At 44.0% G+C, this 18,132-nt stretch overlaps 1 long non-coding RNA gene across 2 annotated transcripts in view; it reads right to left on the minus strand.

The window, feature by feature from the left end:
* Positions 1-18,132, minus strand: part of LOC135578415 (uncharacterized) — a 47,296-nt gene that overhangs the window by 4,407 nt on the left and 24,757 nt on the right. For both annotated transcript variants that reach the window (XR_010469961.1, XR_010469960.1), the window contains exon 2: positions 3,273-3,465. This is a non-coding gene — a long non-coding RNA (uncharacterized LOC135578415). The remainder of the gene's footprint in view (positions 1-3,272; positions 3,466-18,132) is intronic.

Raw genomic sequence — 18,132 nt, forward strand, 5'->3', positions numbered from 1 at the left:
TGAACTTACTGCAAGCAAATTAAGAGTTTGCATCGGTCCTCCCAAGTCAGTAGAAAGACTTAGCTGGGTGCTGGATTTGCCATGGATGAGCCATAGCAATCCTACAGGTTATTTGCTAACTCTTTGCATCAACTGCTTTCTCCTGGTGGTATGTGACTGCTCATTGCAGACACATGATGCTGTCATTGAATCCTAGCCAGTGCCCGAGTAAGGTTCTTGCCAAGGACATGTGTGTGCTTGCAGAAACAGAGGCATGACGGATGAGAAAACTCTTGTGGTTTGTTTTTCCATGTAAACAAAAATGCTTTTTCATAAACACAACCAAAGATGCAGAGAGCTACACTGAGAAAACAAACTTAGGAAAACTACTCTTGGCTGCAAAGTTTATTCTCCTTCCCCAAAAATGTTAATGAGTTGATATGTAGCACTGAATTCTCCACATGCTGCACCAGAGGGGGATGTATTTAGATACGTCTGGGACACTTCTCACAGAGGGAGCTAAGCCAACCACCCACTGTAGACATCTGATTAAAGTGCAGGTAAAAGCCCCTACTATTAAGATCCTGATTTCCCTTTGAGTCAACAGAGAGAGATTTGCTCCTCCGGAGACCACTTGTGTTAGATGTCTGGAGTTAAGCCCTCACCCATCCTCAAATTCACTTAGGACCGTTCTGGAAAATAGCTGTACTTAATCCACAGCCAGCTACTACCCATGCAAGCAAATGCAGGTTGTGCAAGAAAGCTCTGCAAAGCCAAAGGGCTGTGAAACATCCCAGCAATAGGATGGGGGACTCCAGGGTCTGGGAGAGAGTGAGAGAGAAACATTAAATTAAATATGAAATGGATGGTTCCTGGAGGCGCTGCAAAGCCTGGGTCCCTGCTCTCCAAGGCCATCTCCACATGCAGTTACTGGCAAATACCATGTTAGAAAGCTGGACAAAACCCTCTTCAGGTTGTTTATCCTGAGCAGGCAGAAAGCCGACAGGGACTGAGGGCTACCCTTGGTGGCAGCAGAGATGGGGCCGGGGCCCATGCATGGGCAGTGCTGTGGAGATTTCCCCATTCGTGTGTTTTTAGTGAGCATTGCTCAGTCTTTCTGCCCAGCACAGGGTGCTGTGATTGTTCAGGTCAATTATTCGATAGCCTGCTTATTGTGAATATATGGCAGACACTTACCACATACTCTAAATATTCTCGATAGTTAGTATTTCTGAGACTCAGGCTCCTTTTTAACACCCCAAAGCACTTAGAAAATGTTAGTCTTCCATATCGGAAGTGAAGTTTTATACTTTCCACTAACATTTTATGTAGCATTTTTGTTGATGGTAACACAGCACTCGGAGTCTCACGGGACCCCTTGCACTTTGCAGCCTTAAAAATAGTTTTTTTTGTTGAGGGATGAAAATGCATGTTAGAGAATTTAGGCATTTTAAGGAAAAAAATTGTTTACAGCTGGCTCCATTTACTGATTATAGTTTCATTAACCATGGTAATAGTATTCCTGCTAGTAAATACTTGTTGAAGTATTTACTTTATAATGCAAAAGTATTGCTAGAAAACAATACTCTCCTTTGTTTTCTCATTCAAATAAAGTTACAATAAGATTACAAAGCAGTCTGATCCTAATGGAGGGCTACACTGGGGTTACACACAAATGTACATATACACACACGCCTAGATTATCTCTATACATTATCTCATTCGCATGATTAACAGCCATTCTTTAACCAACTTTCTTCTTGTTTTTACACAAACAGGAGAGCTGCCTATATAATCTTAACATTTTTTCTGCACAGCAAATATTCCCATTTTCTATCTGGGAGAGTCAACATCTGACCCAGAACTGGAGTTAGCCATTTAAGTCTTAAAGAGTAGTATGGAGTAAAGATAAAAGCTTTTGCATGAGCCAAACAAGCACTTGGGAATAGGGAGGAGGACCCTGGCAAAATAGGACAGGACAGGACAGGGACAGACAACAAGCAATAGTTTCCAAGGCTTATTGTTTCTAGCAATTTTCCCTCTTTGTCCCCTCCATCCCTGCATCTCCCTGCACATCCATAGGATGCCCAAGCACATCGTAGCTCTGTTTTATATCAGTACCTTGTTAACTCAAGGCTGGGTCCTTGTTCTCTTTTGTCCTTTTATTTTGCATCCCTGAGAAATTTGTCTACAGTTAAGAGTCATCTGTCCTCTCCTAAAAACTTTTGCCTTTTGTAATTCATCTGTCACTCTCACATCTGCTGGGGATTGTGCAGAAATTAAACAAGGTCTGAATGTCTCAGAAGCTGGCCCTATAAGACAATAAAATAATATAAAATCATTGTTTGGTTTCCACTGGAGTGAAAATTTAATTTGAGTTTACATCCCCCTGGCTTTCTGAGGTCTTTTTCTAAGTCAGAATAGCCTGGGTTTGTGTCTGTATGCACTTTGAAAGGATACCCTACCTTGGAGACAGTATCGCTCGTTGACTGAAAAACCACAAATAATTATTTACAGAGATTACTTTTTACCAGCAAGTTACCTCTGCTTGACCCTGCTTTTCTACAGAGGAGCCCTACTCAAACACTTTCTACACTTAAAACTGTATTTCATATCCACCAAGGATGTGTTCAAACTATGCCATATGGTATCTGCAAGGATTGTTAAGTGTTTGGGGACTTGACAGTACTGAGGCTTCCACTGATTGAAGAAAGTGTATCAATTTTAAAATGTACCAATTTACAAAGAAAGTGCTTTGTCAGAGATTTTTCTAAAAAAAAGTCTTGCTGGGATTTGTACTGACAATAAACATGCACTGATGGACTGAATTAATTTCCTATGTGATCAAAACACATGATGTGCTTGCTAATGGAATTACAGAACACTCTGCTCTCATGAGGACGTTGCTGCAATCAAATAACCTCTTCTGAATCTGGCACAGCTGACATATGAGTGTGCACACAAGGGGAGGAAAGGGGGAGAGCAAGATGCATTTGCCTTGGGACAGGAGTGAAGGAGCCAGCTGCTGCTGTGATGACAGGAGCTTGTAGGGAAGAGGTGGCCCAGTCAGATGGACAAAGTAGGGGAACAGAGAAGAAGAGAAGTTTGGTGGGATTTGTCTGGCCATGCCAGCCTCCTAGCTCTCTTCTCACCAGTGGCAACCCTCATTCTGAGCACACGATGACCTGCATGCAGACAGGCAGTCCAGCTCTCGTTCTCACTGAGATAAGATGCAGCACCTGGTGCAAGCAATAAAATCAAATATAGCAGCAGCAGCCAGTGTCTGTACGTACCTAATCAGGGCGTGCACGTTGACACCGAGCTGCAGCAGCTGGGCAGGAGCCAGGCTCCCAGGAGGTGCAGGTGGGACAACCCCCGGTGAGGAGCTGTGGGCTGATGTGTGCCTCCACACCAGTGTCTCCTCTGGCCATGTCCCAGCCAGCAAGCAAGTCCATTCCGGCAAGCAAAGGCATGATCCACTGCTGACTGCCACAGCATAAAAAGAAATACGTTAGACCAGCCAAGGTCTGATTTTTGTCTTTCTCCTTCCATTTTCCCTGGTGCAAGCTGAGCCACAAGCACAACAGACGCAGGGGTTAATTTGGCAGTTGTGCCAGATGGACTCACCAGGAACTAGTGACCCTGGAGGGAACCTCAGAAGAGACAGACCTGCCTGCAGTGTTAGGCCATTGTATCTGCAGATCCACAGACCCAGGAAATCCATGTGGGCCAGCAGTGGGAGGAGAACCCAGCCTTTGGCCGTGGGGCCAGAGCCCCCCCAGCACTCTGCCGTCCTCTGCCCCACAGCCCCTTCCCCAGCAGCATCCCTCAGCAACGCGGCTTTGTGAGGGACTGCAACACACTGTTATTTTCTTATTAGATTTTACTGGTAAAAAAGGGCAAGTCTAAAGGCTTTCCACAGCCTTCTGAATTTACTGGTTTTTGGGAAAACCTGACACACACGGAGCTGAAGAAACCAAGTCACCATTCTTTGGTCTTACCCACTATAGCTGCATTCAAACATTTTCCACTCTAAGACCAGTAAGTGGACAGAAGGACACATTCCAAGAAGGCAGAGGAATGGTGAGAAAAACAGCTTTGCAAAAAGAACAGGAACATTTGGGATTTCCAGCCCTTTTCAGTTTTTCCCAGGTACATTGTCTTGAGGATTGTGACAGCAACAGTTGGTATGTCTGTTTTCTTTGAATTTTATAGCCTCTACTCATTTGCCAAACTGGACCAATCTTAAAATGTATATTTGTCTTCCATTCATTGCAGTATGCATCACCACCTTGGGCTAAGATGCTATTTTTGTCAGAGTACTATTTTTGAAAGGAGGCAGACACTCGCATTTAAAAACTCCCTTCTCAGTTAATCTCAGCCACTGACATGCCTTTGAAGCTTTGGTTTTGAAGGGATGTGGTATCAGTGATCTTGACAAACATTTCAGTTTGCCCACTGCCATCCGGGGACTGTGCACACAAGTTTGCTTTTACTAACTGCAGAAATACAAGCAGAACAGACTTACAGTAGGTATATAAACAAGAAGGTCACAAGGTTAATGTTTGACTCTAATCCTAATGACTTTTTTCAGCAAGGCACAAAGCATGACACCAGAAAGAATTCACTAACAACAAAGTAAAGATAAACAAGTACAAGAGCACAACCCTCTCCTTTGTACACCAGCTTCAGAAGTTGCACAAAAGTATTTAAAGTACAAATAAAAATACCCTAGTTTTATAGTAGACGTAACTTTATCCATTCCTCTCCATTATATGTGCAATAAGTTGCTCCAAGGTACCTATAAATATATCAGAGGAACTTACTGGTTTATAAATATTTTGAAAAAATAGAAACTATTGCTTAAATAACCACTGAATGGAGAAAATAATATCCCACGGAATCTATTAAACTGGGTTAACGAACTAGCAGGAAAAATTTTCAAACCTATTCCCCCAACATCTAATTCAGAGCAATTCTTTCAAGCTGAGTTTCGACAAAAATAATGAGGAAAGTTGTTGAAGGTTTCGAGTGAACAGAAATTAAGTCAGCTGTTTACAGAAATGTTTGCAAGCTGTGACAAATACATTCTGGATTGTTTAGTTAACGTGCAAGGTGATTCGAAATACAACAACTACATTATGACTGTTATAAAGGCTCTGTCAAAATATAACAGTATTGCTAAGGGCTCTTGAGACACAGATAGGGGACTCAGGCCAGTAAACAAACCCCAAAAGAAGTGTACATAGTTTACAAAAAATACAAACGCTGCCAGCAAATCTCTTCACATTTCTTTTCACAGATAAATGTAAAATCTTATCAAAAAGACTGCTTCTGTGCCCAGAATATTTGTTCTGTTTCAGGACAGTTTACTTTGGCAACTTACTCAACTTTGCATCTGTAATTAAATGATGAACATGAGACAACGTGGCTCTGGAGAGAGCATTGGAAACTCCATCTTATCTATTTGCCATTTATTTACAGACCTCTTCATGTTTTGGCCTCCCTAGTGCATTTTTCATTGAAGTAGTAGGGCAAGTTTGACACACAATCTTCTCCCTACATGCACGCAGAAACTGTTATCCGAAGGCAAAGTACAACATTTTCTACCGCCTCGGCTTCTGCCCCCTTTAGTGGTTTGTGACTCCCCCTGCTTTGGAGAATACACGTGTCTTCTGGTGCTGTCTTGCTCCATGATAGGAAAAACATTCCAGCCCACTTCTGGTTGTGCAGAAGTAAGATTGAGTCTCCTAGTTGGAATTAAGTTCACATCTGATGTAATATGAACATACAGTATTTCCAGCATGGGAGTACCCAGGTGTCCAGCACTGCCTTGCTGTGGTTTTGGCCATTGTATCTGCAGAGCCACAGACCCAGCAAATCCATGTGGGCCAGCAGTGGGAGGAGAACCCAGCAGACTCTTGACACAGAGTCTTACTGCCAGCCCATGAGAGATGCTTCTGCTAATCCCCAGCTGAAGCATTTGCCCAGAGAAACATAAGAACTCCCATGGAGGGCTGGAGATGGGCCTCACCTCTCTCAAATCCTGATTAGAGGAGTGACCATAAATCCCATGTGGAGGATGGCACTGCCTTCTCCAGAGGGCTCTCAGGCCCAAAGGGTTGGTGGGGAGTTCACATGGTGACACCTCCCAGAAGGCACAGGTAGAGCCTTGCTGGTCTGGCCCATGCTACAGCAAAGAAACAGCAGCAACCCCCAGTTCCATCAGCAGATACAGTGGGATTGAGCTCATCTAACTGGAAGTTGAGTGCTCAGTCTGCTGGGGTCATCTTGGCTACCCCTGTGGGTTGTGCAAGGGAGGCCTCTTTGACAGTGGAGTGACCATCTGCTGGATTCACTATTCTCCCTCCCTTGGAATGCATGCATAATTAGCTTCATTAGTTGAGACTTTTAGTCACAACATGGATGTCTGTGTCTGGACGAGCAGCACTGAGCCACTTCCACATGCTTTCTTCTATCCAAAATACCTCCCTAGAAGCATCAGTTTCTCTGGTAGATGATAAAGACAGTCTGGGGTATCTAACTCAACTGTAATCTTCAACAGCGCACTTACTAAAACTAAATAAGGTGGTTCCCACCATTATTAATTTACTACTCAGATGTCCTCAGGAAACCACCATGCAGTGCCTAGGCTCAGATAGCGTGTGGTGGGGTCATGGTCCTGCACCAGTCGGAGAGAACACTGCAACAGTCTTGACCAAAAGCCAGTGAGAACGGGACTTTGAGAAGACAGGAGTCCACGATGACTCACAAGACACAGCCATTTCTGAATGAGCTTCTCAGGCCCATCCGTGTGATAAGACTGAACTTCACTCAGTTCATTGGCATCAATGGCTGATATGAAGTCTTGGACTATGAAGAGAGACATAGTTTTATTTTTTTATCCACTTAGGTCAGCTTGTGGGTGTGCACAACTGTTTATGACAGCAGTAGTGTAGAAGACCTTCCAGATAGGTGTCTTTGGCCAGAAGGTTTTTTTTTTTTCTCTCTCTCTCACCACTTCAGCATTGCCACTGCCGTTATTTAGAAATGTTCATATTTTCTGATCATCAGGCTGGAAATGTCTCAACATACAATGCAACTGTCACAAGAGGAAACATCATCCTAAGTCACAGAGAGGTATGAAATACCCCCGCTTGAATGCAGCAGTGGGAAATCTGTTAGCAATAACGACTGCAACAGCAGACCCATAAAACCTCCTTACCAGATCCAGGATTCACAGGCACACAAACACACCGTAGGCTGATAGATGCAGGTTTCAGAGAAACAATGATCTTCTCTAAGAGCTCCTTCCTGTGGTGACTCCCTTGGTGAGGGGATGAGCATGGGAGCAGAAGGCTGGGGCTTACACGGGAAATTTGAAGAGCTGTTGCACCTCTCTGCCCTCCTCCCTGCCCACCCCAGCCACCAGCACGGTGCAGGCAGCACAGTGCAGGCAGCAAACTCCCACCAGTGTCCCAGCGGTGGATCAATCGATGGTGGCTGTCACCAGCCTCAGCAGAGCTACAGCAAGAGACACCAGCCTGACCACTACCAATGGGTCTTGCAGACCCACACCTGTGCTGCATACACCTCCAAATGCCCAGTAAGCAAAATCCCTCACTGTCCCAGTGAGCAGTGCTGCCTGTCCATGCCTTTGCTCTTCCAGGCTCACCAGGGCACTCCAGCAAGTAAATATTAACTCCCACAGTAAAAATGCCATAGAAAAGTAGAAAAAAGAGCATCATTTCTGTTCTTCTGATATGTATACAAAATTTTTCCCAGTTCCTGAGGAGCAATGCTCTGAGATAGGCGGAGATACGTTTGAAAACTATCTCCTCATTAGGGACAGGAATTGAATTTCTCAAGCATTCTTGTGACAAAACAAAACAAAAAAGCAAAGTGTTTTTCTCTTTTCCATCATCAGCTAGGATGTGTCAAGAATTTGCTTCCATAGTGAAGACAACTCGGCTGAAGTATTTTCAACCTGTAGAACAAATTAACTGTTTTTTAAACAAAACTAAAACTTATATCACGACTGACAGACAAGCTGTGTCAGATTTGCTCCAATCTAAAGCTGAACAAATATCATGAGTATTCCTGGTTTCAAAGTGATACTGCTTCAGTCATGTTCTTGGCTCTTTGTCATCCTCTGAGTTCCCTCCTCCACACAACTGTGGAAACCTGATTTTAAGCTCATGCACTTGAATCTTCCCAAGCATGACAGATTTTGTATGAAATGAGACACTCCTGGAGGTACCAGGAGACAGTGTTTCCAGGCTCTTTAGCCAGAGGGAACTAAACAAGGATAGGTGTCTGCATATTGTGCAAAAAAGGATGAGACACAAGGTTTTCTAATGTGTCTCTCAAACAATGCAGTGCAATTTTAATTTTACACTCATAACTTTCTAACAGTTTCTGAGGATACAAAAATTAGGTGTAGGTGATTGAGAAAAGCAAATTTTAAACATCTGCTAAAATTCTTCAATCCTGTTGAATTGCTACTCTACTTCTCTTTAAGTAGTTATCTTTCCCTGGCTGCTTGCAAATCTCAGGAGCATCTCTCAGCTGCTCTGGGAACTGGATGAGGGAATTGACTGTAGCAGCAAACACAGCACAAATTAAGAGACAGGACAGCACATGAGCCAAGTCAAATGAATGGACTGCTGTTCAAGCACACATAACAGAAAGAGTCTTCCCACTGCTTGGGCTCTAATACAGAGGCTCTGACCTGAGTTTGAGAGAGTAAGGGGCTGGAAAGCCCAGCCAGTGCTGTGGCCAAAGCCCTGGCACTGCAGAGCACCCTGCGTAGGTTGGGAAAGGACTAGTGGTGCCCTGAAAGGAGTGCCTCCCGGTTACACCAGGTTTGGAAGCTCTGGAAGCCTAACTTCTCTAAACAAACCATCCAGTTAGTCCCAGACACACACTTATTTTGTCCGGTTTTAGACAGATTCAAACTGACAAACATTTTCCAGAGCTCTGACCTTTTCCAGTCTGCCCATCTCTAGCTTCACCTCTAATTAACAAGCATTTTCTCCTGAAACATCTATTATGTATCTATTCTAAGCAAAAACTAAACACTCAGAGGCCATTCGCATCCATCGCCCACCCCAGGGAGGGACTCATGAGGTCCCTGACAATGAGCAGCAACCTGCTGTCCACTCCCATTTCCCCAGGGTCATCAGCGAAATTAAGAGTTTACTCCTCTTGTAAACATCTCACATGCTTCCAAGGCAGAACATACACCTTAGTATCTGGACGAATGACATCTGAGAGCACAGAAACAGAAACGCAGAAAGCACTAGAAGGGAGGATTCATATTTTCCCAGTGATGTCAAAAAGCCCTTGGATCCTGCTGCATGGTGTGGTCAGAAATGCTGGAAACTCCTAAGAGGATGGAGACTTTTCTTCACCTTAGAAGAGAGAGCACAGATCACTTTGGCACAGCCTGTGGGTTCATGATGTAAAACATACAGCAAAATCAACTTCAGGTGTTTTCCTGAATGTAGTGTCCATTCCCATTTCTCATTCCCACTGTAGCTCCATATTGCATTGCCCCGACTTTGTGCCAGCACCACTCTTCATGTGGCAAGCTCAAATACAGATTAAGAGGCTGACCCTGCTTTAAAAAATATAAGAAAAAAATCTTTTCTTGGCTTTCTAAAATTGAATTTGTTCTCACGTGGCTTCACAGCACAGCCTCCAAAGTGGTGAGCCAACACAGATGGTGAGATGCAGGGGGCAGGAGTGAATGCAAAGGGTGAGGGGAAGAGGCAGAAATATTGTAGAGAGCATTTGCACTCAGTGTTGGTTACAGTGAAACTAAACCATCTCTACAACATGGCTTGCATACCCTAAGAACAAGGATGTTGGCATTACCAGGGAGCTCCATGTTGTCCAGCTGGGCTTGATGCACAAGAAGATGTACAGTGGGGTGGCAAATCTAGAGTGCATGAAAATGGAAAAGCAGCTCAGGAGCTGTGCGGTGCCTTCATCACCCACTCCTTAGCCAGGCTTTCAAAGACGACACCTGTGCTCCCACTGGGCTGTTTAAATGCACCCTGGCAGAGTGGGGCCATTGACCATTTTGGAGAGCAGGAGGGGATCCATTCCAGGACACAGTGCTTGAAGCAGAAGACTGCCCGGAGACTTGGAAGTGAATTGCACTCTTTTTTTCTGCAGTTCAGACTTACCATGCAATAGCCAGAAAAGGGACAGCATAAAACTGTGCCAGTCTCAAGATCAGGGTCCACAAAGAATGGCGCACAGCAGCAAATGGGTCTAATATTTGGGCAGTGATCTGAGTACAGTGTTAGAGGAGCAACAAGGAATTAGTTATCAGAGCAACGGATACTCCAGATACTGTCAACAAAAGCATTCAGTCTGAAAGGCAGTAGGACCATTATTCATGTTAAGCCATTTCACAAACCATGTTGTTCGCAGAAAACCTGATACAGAGCAAAGCAGATAGGAAGGTGAAGAAGGTTTCCAGAGGTGATCCAAGAAGGCATGTGAAAAATGTCTGCATGAAAAAAAAAAAAGCACATGGGAAAGGGCACAGTTTGTAACAGCACTGAGGGGAAAAAATACAAGAGGAAGATGAGGTTTTGAGATGCAAGCTTCAACTTTGCAAGCTACATACGAACTAAGAGGAGATGTGCTGGCTGCAGACACGATCCTTCGAGCATCTGACAGCTGCCTGCCAAAGCGGTTCCTAAATGTGATGGTCTGGCAGACAAAGTTCCTGTCAGCTCACAGACAAAATGGAGTGTGACTGCTTGTGTGCGACTGCTGGGGATGAGACACTGTGGGAAGTATCTGTGAGCCAAGGGAGGCCAAGGCAGCATCTTCCCAAGCTCTGCCGGGAGCCTCGGGCAGAGCCCCATTACGAGGTGGGGTTTCTTGTAAAGGCATGCTGAACACCGAGCAGTAGAGAGCAATACTTTGCAAAGGGTACAAGGAAGCCAGCAAGTGATTAAAATATCTCAGAAAAGACCTATCACTGAGAAACTTTTTATACTGAATTAAGGAAGACAATAAATATTGTTGCAGACACCAAAGAAGTACGGGCCAAGTCAGGCGCACGAGTGACATGAGGAAATTGTTCCTCTGCAGCAAAGTAGGCACGGATGTGCTCAAATGGAAAGAAAACAAAGTGTTCACCTCAGGCAATGCTCCTTGCTCACCTGAGCTGTCCATGCTAAAAGATGCTCCATCTAAACAGAGGATTATGGATATCCTACCTTTCTTCACTATAGTATATGTTAGAGAAGCAAACACAAGTTAGCGGAAAGGATCCAGGCCATTTCCAAAAGGGCGGTTTTATTCCAGAGGAAGGGTATCCATGGGAGGATTGCCAGAAATGGCTGTGTCACCTTAAATTCCCAGCCAAAATGAACCAACACATCAGTAAGGCCTTTTCTGGTATGTTTTAAAAGAAGGTCTCAACATTTCTTACAGGCACTGCTCCATATCACACTCCCTCTATGATGTATTGTGTATGTGGGAGATGAAGCACCATAAAGGTAAATGAATTGCATAAAGCCAGTGGCAGTGCTGGTAAAAGAGACAAGATACTATTTCTGGGTACTACTTAATAAAAATAAAGTAATTTGTCTTCTTTGTTTGGAGATGTTCAGATTCTTTCTCCAATCTATATATCAATAGATGTTTACCCTAACTAGCGATTTCTGATTTTACTTATCGTGGCAAGTTAAAGGGACAGTTTTGTATTTTTAAAACCGTTTTTATAGCATGCCGAAGCATACCACATAATTTACTTCATAAATATCACAATATCACAATGCAAACTTCATTAAGCTTTAGTAGAAGTAACTACATGGTCAACTAAATACATGATTAAGAAAATGGCAACCAACTTACTTCTTGGCTCTCATGCCTTAGAATTAGATTACTATAAATACATACAATTGCATGCACTGCCAAATACTGCACTTCAATGTTTGTCCATAAAATGTAATTTGAAATGCATGCAGGATGGTACAGCTTTTGTAAAAGGAAGTTATTATCTGTGATAAAAGCAATTGTTGACATTAGAAATACAGACTAGAGGATTCAGACGGGAAATTTAATAAAAACAAAACAAATGTAAAAAGGAAAAGGGAGGTTAACAATATGGCAAAGCAAAGCCAGATGTAGCAGTAAATATCTGCCCAGAGGCAAACCTGGACTGCTACCTATCAGAGTGGCAGCACAGCTGGTTTATTTTTTACACTGGACATGGTTGATAGGCAGACAACAGGCTGAGAAAAAGCAAGGCTAACCATACATTTAACTCTGATGATCTTAAAAGAGGGAAGGGCCATTTGGTCAGAGAGGTTTTCGGGTTTTGTTTTGTGTTTTAAACAAATGCTGCTACCCACACTTCCTCTTAGCAATAGTCTGAGTTGCACAGGTGAGTAAGAAAGCAAGCAAGCCACAGGCCCTGAGTCAATGTGATGTTTTCTCCCATGCATAGTGGGCCAGAGGAGATGCACCAAAGCCATGCGATTCCTGGCCGTGGACCACCTCTACCTGTGCAAGGCTGGGGTGCTACTCTCACAACGTCCTTTGCTCTGGCTTCAAGTCCTCTCCCAGCAAGCAGCACAAACACAACAAAAAATGCTTTGAAACCTGCAGAACAACTGCACCTAGCTCAAGCACAGGACAAGCAGAGTTAGGAGCAAGGAGAATTTCCTTGGTGAAAACCATGCTGAGAGCCAATGAATCCAATAGAAAGAATAAGAAACTTTGAATAATCTAATTGTACTGTATATTTTTTTTTTTCATCTTGAAAATATCAGGAAGAGGATGTTACAGCAGGACACAGACTAATACACAGAACAATTTGGCTCATATTACTTCTGGCTTTTTTTTGTTTTCTTATTTTGGTCTAGTATCCTGCAGTTGTATCACTGCATAGCAACAACCTGCTGAGTGAGAAGGGGATTTACAGTGCTTTTCTCTAGTTCTTGAAGTATTTTTGTCACTTAGCTCCTATTTCAGAGTTAAAGGAGAACTGACTACACATTTTGAACTGACCTTGCTGTTTTCTGCCTTTTTTAAACAAAGCTTTTCAATGACAAATGGGACAGAAAGTATGTTGCATTGTGGGAGGGAAGCAGTGCTTGGTATCCAAGGGGTACATCTGCACTAAATTATCATGGTCTAAAGTTTGGACTGATTTTCTGGTTGACAAACTATTTTACTATGTTCCTTTAACTATTGGAGAAATAAGCTGCCTGTCAGTGTTTCTCTACCGAGAGTTTAAATCGAACACCAGCCTCTGTGCAAAGCTCAGCAGGCACAGCAGGGCAGAGGGGAGGCAGAGCCAAAAAATTGGGAGCTGGTACCTGCAACTCTGAATTCAAAGTGTGGAGGAATTAATGTTCAAAATTGTTACCCACAAACAATAAACCTGCCGACATCCACAGGGGATTTTATCACTGTGTACACAACTGTATACTGCCACTGGAGCACTCTCTGTGATGGGAGCTGGGCAGGTTCAATATTTAAGCAGCATTTCCAGGAGATACATGTGGAATATCACAGCCCGGTCACAAAGTCATAGCTCTGGGATGCACTGGAAGGGCACAGCCGGGCATGGCCCTGACATGGGGCAGGGGGCTGCGCTGCAGTGTGAATGTGCCCTTGCCACACAGGGACCTCACTGGCAATTGCTAATTGCAATTGCACACCCAGGGAAGAGCAGGAGGGAGTAGGAGTGAAAGGTGGGAGTGGAGGCAGCTGAAAAGACCTAAGCTAGCTGCAGGGGAAGGCAGCCAGGCACGTTTGCAATGATAACTTGGGAGGAACTGGTCTTTTCAGCATTATTTTCATCATTATGTATAATTGGTGTGGTCAGGAAGGCACCAGTTTCCAGAGTGGGTGGGGAGGGGACACGTAAGGACACTGACAGGACAGATGTAGCACCTTCCCTTTTGATAACCAAATGCTCAGCATTCTCAAGCAGAGAAGAGAAAGAGCAGCAGTGAAATGGAGATTCATGTGATCATGACACCGGTGCCTGTGAGCTGGCACTGAGGAGATGGACAAGGAGGCATTTGATGGCACCTTGCACAGCTTGACTGCAGCAAACTGACTACAGTGTGAGCCCTGAAATTCTGTTCTAGAAATGTTTTGAGTCAGAACCAAGAGGCTTTTCCAGCTCTGCTATGAGTTCAGTTTTTCAATGTGATGAGATCCTTCCTGGCTTCCCTAGCTTTCATGTGGCAGCAGGGCTGGGCTTCGAAGCCACGGCCAAAACCTCTGAGTGCACAGAAAAGGAAAGGCAGCTAGAAAGTAAAGGTGGAAATAAACTTGGGGTGATATTTTCCCTCATAAGGAATTGGGAGGATCCAGTTTCTCTATAAATCTTTGTTGCTTAAACTATCAAGGAACTTATACTGAACAGAAAAAGAAATAGAAAAAAATCATGGAACAAGAAACTTCAGACTGGTGTAATTAGCCCTTCTGGAGAGGGCAGAGGACTGCCTCCAGCATAGACAGGTAGCCTTCTCGCTTTTTCCTCTCTGTCCCTGTTACATAGGCAGTTTTATGCATTATCTTCCCAGACCTCACCCCAGGCTTGAGATCTAGAGAATCTGTGGGTGCTAGAAATTAACCTGGAGGAAACATACTGGTAAATTTTCAAGTGGTTTGTCATCGTATCTATCACTGGGAGCCGAAATGAAGCCCGATGCAAACAGAGCAACCCGCCAGCCTGGATCCAGCACTCACCCTCCTCCTCGAGGAGTGGAGGGTGGACAGAGTGAAGTGACGGGGGTTGGCTGACAAGGTCATTCACTGAAGGAGCTAAGAAGTTATCTCATGTCCTGTGAATGCTGATCTTGTGCCCTTTACACAACTCAATGAGACCTTAAATTATACGCTGTGGAGAGTCAAGATCATAAATAAAAAGGAGGGCTCCTCAGATAATGGCATTCCAGTAGGCTTACAAATATGCCACATTTGGGAACATATTACATTACAGTTTTGGACTTGCCAAATGATCTTCTTCTGTTCTATTTATTACCAGCAGCCTTGTATCAGACTCATATTTCAAGTTCTTAATTTGTGCAACTATTGCTCTACCTTGAACAAATTATTTTCTTTTGCCCCTTAATGCCAATGCTCTTACCACCCAGGACATCAGGGAAAGCCCTAACATACTCTGGCACTTTCCCCCAGGTGCCCAGCTGAGATACCACGATTACTGCAGCATCGAGTTCAGCCCCATGTTTCAGAGGTCAACTTTTTTGGCCCCAGGAAAGCACTGGCCAAACAAACAAGTGGCTTTATGTACAGAATTACATCAGGGACACCAAGTAAATAGAAACAGATTCATTCTGATGGAACATGTAGAAAGGTTTGAATTATCCAGCAGAAATTGGCCAACCCAGTTCCATCAAAGTGCTCTGCGGTCCTGCTCAGGATTTCAGACATGTGTTATGAGGAGCAGCTGCTGCTCCAGGAAGCATGTTTCAGGGCAGGATCAAACCCCGAGAGTTTCTGGTGCATGTTTCAGAGAAATCAGCCTCAGCCTTAGGTATCCAAGTTGGCTGTTGTAAATATTTATTCATTAAAAAAAGACCTTGTTTGCTCTTGGTGCAGTTTCTTAGCCTTCTAAAGACTCACGAACAAGAGAAATGTATGGGCAGGGAAGGAGGGAGGAGGAATTTCCTCCTTTTCCTTATAAGCAAAAAAAAAAAAAAATTACAAAACCAGCTTGCCTTGTGGAAAATAAACTTGTCCAGTTTTGTATACATGTGTTTACTGTACAAACTTTCAGTGACTCAGATGTGAAATGTGCCTCAGGTTTGTTATGTGTTTTGTTTAGTTTTCTAACTCTCCTTGAGAAAACATGGGACACAGTTCAGGCTGATGTCTATCCCTTCCAGTAGATTGCAGGGGATGCACAATAAAACCCCAATCCTGTGAGGGTTTACACATGCATGAATAGACCTGCATTCACTGGGCTTTTTCATGCATGTAATCATCCACAGGATCAGGGCCTCAGGCACAGTGCAGAACTTGGGTACATTTACTTGGGGCTGGAATTTGTTGTATTATTTTGACATAAACTGTTTATCTCATTTCAGAACTCACTGCTACATTCACACCAGCCTTCCCAACTGGACAGGACTCAGTTCAAGCAAGTTTTAAAAGATTGCCAATCTCTTTTTTGTCTCCTGTCAGCATTGATCTCCATCAGACCCAATATGCCTCCTTTTTAATTCAGCTTGCTTCTCCCGCAGCTCTCTGATTAGGTCACATTTCAATTTGTGCCCACAGAGTTGCTCCCATGTTAGTGGCTGGCAATGTTACAGACACAATTTCTTGGCATTCATGACTGAACCAAGTCAAAGACCCCCAGGTAACTACAGATAGTTGGAAACTATTTCATGGGTTTGAGCTCTTTCTGCTTCTATGTGATGCATAAAGAGAAAGAAAAGCTGATAAGGTGCATTTGATTTGTTTGGATCCTCGCCTGAGAACCACTTGTCTCTCCTTTTGCTTGCCTGGAAAAATTCATTGTGACTTCAGATGTCTTAACTGAGGGCCTGAGGGTGTTGACCTTCAACAGCAGCCCCATCTATTCTCCACATCCATCAGTCGTTGAAGTCGAAAAGTATGCAGTATTAAAAAACCAAAAACATTATCTCAGCACTTGTCAGTCCCTTGGACCATGTGGTTTAATTCACTCGTTCAATAACTGGCAGGATATGGGGAGAAAGGAGCCCAGTGAACCCACCTGCTGTTGGTCTGGGGTGCTGCAATGGATCCCAGAAGCTGCAGGTGAGCAGCAATAGGCACCCTGGGGGTTAAAGCTTGACTCAGGCTGTGTTCGCATTTTTGGGGTTCTGACCCTTTGTTTCTGACTTTGTGATGAGAACCCCCCTTGGTGAAAAAAACCTTCAGCTCGTATTAGCAGGTCATCTGAGCAAGGCTGTCAAAGACGGAGCAGTTGTATGGAGATGGCAAAGCCATCTGCCTCAAAGCAGTGTTTCAGACATCCAGAGGCCAATGGGAATTTCTTGCCATTCTAATAGCCAGTGGGGGCGTTACTAATATCAAACCCTGGGGTGTGGGGAGAAGCTCTGTCTAACAGGTACAAGGATACATTAGGACCTCCATTCCCTGCCAGCCACAGGAACCCCAGATATACCCAAAACTTCCAGGCAAACTTCTGACTGATGCTTCTGCTGCACACAAACATTCAGTTTCTTGTCTGTTCAGGAACAGAAATACATGAAAACTACAATCCAGTTTCATGGGCTCTTGATAGCATGCTGTTTATTGCTCCCAGAGGAACAATAAGGATTCTTAAAAGCAGATGGATTCAAACGCTCTGATGATTTGTTGTAGAAGCAAAACAATGGGCAAGATTCTTTAAAAATAGAAAATACATCCATTGCACAAGTAAACCTCGCTTTCCTCTATGCACAAAGTGGGACAAGATGGACAATGTTTTACAGCAATCTTTGCAGATGCAACTGAGTAAAGGGTTCTCCTGACACAGTAATCATCGAAAAAAATCAAACATGAGCAAGGACTTAAAAATTAATATAATCACAGAATTATAAAATCACAGAATCACAGAATAGCTGAGGTTGAAGGGGACTCTGGAGGTCCTCTGGTCCAACTCCCTTGCTCAAGGAGGGCCACCTACAGCCAGTTTCCATCTGCGTCCAGATGGCATTTGAATATCTCCAAGGATGGAGGCTCCACCACTGCCCTGAGCAATATGTGCCAGTACTCACTCACCCTCACAGTGAAAAAGTGTTTCCTGATGTTCAGAGGGAACCTCCTGTGTTTCAGTTTGTGCCCATGGCCTCTGGTCCTGTTACTGAGCACCATTGAAAAGAGCCTGGCTCCATCTACTTTGCATCCTCCAGGTATATTTACATACATTAATAAGCTTCCCCACTCCAACTTCTCCAGATTAAGCAGTCCCAGCTCACACATCCTTTTCTCACAGGATAAGTGCTCCGGTCCCTTAATCTAACCATTCTTTGGACTCCCTCCAGTATGTCCATGTCTCTCTTGCACTGAGGAGCCCAGAACTGAACACAGCACTCCAGATGTGGCCTCACCAGTGCTGAGTAGAGGGCAAGTGGCACTTCCCTCGATGTGCTAGCAATGCCTTGTCTA

The sequence above is a fragment of the Columba livia genome, chromosome 2, assembly GCF_036013475.1.
Source record: "Columba livia isolate bColLiv1 breed racing homer chromosome 2, bColLiv1.pat.W.v2, whole genome shotgun sequence".
NCBI lineage: Eukaryota > Metazoa > Chordata > Aves > Columbiformes > Columbidae > Columba > Columba livia.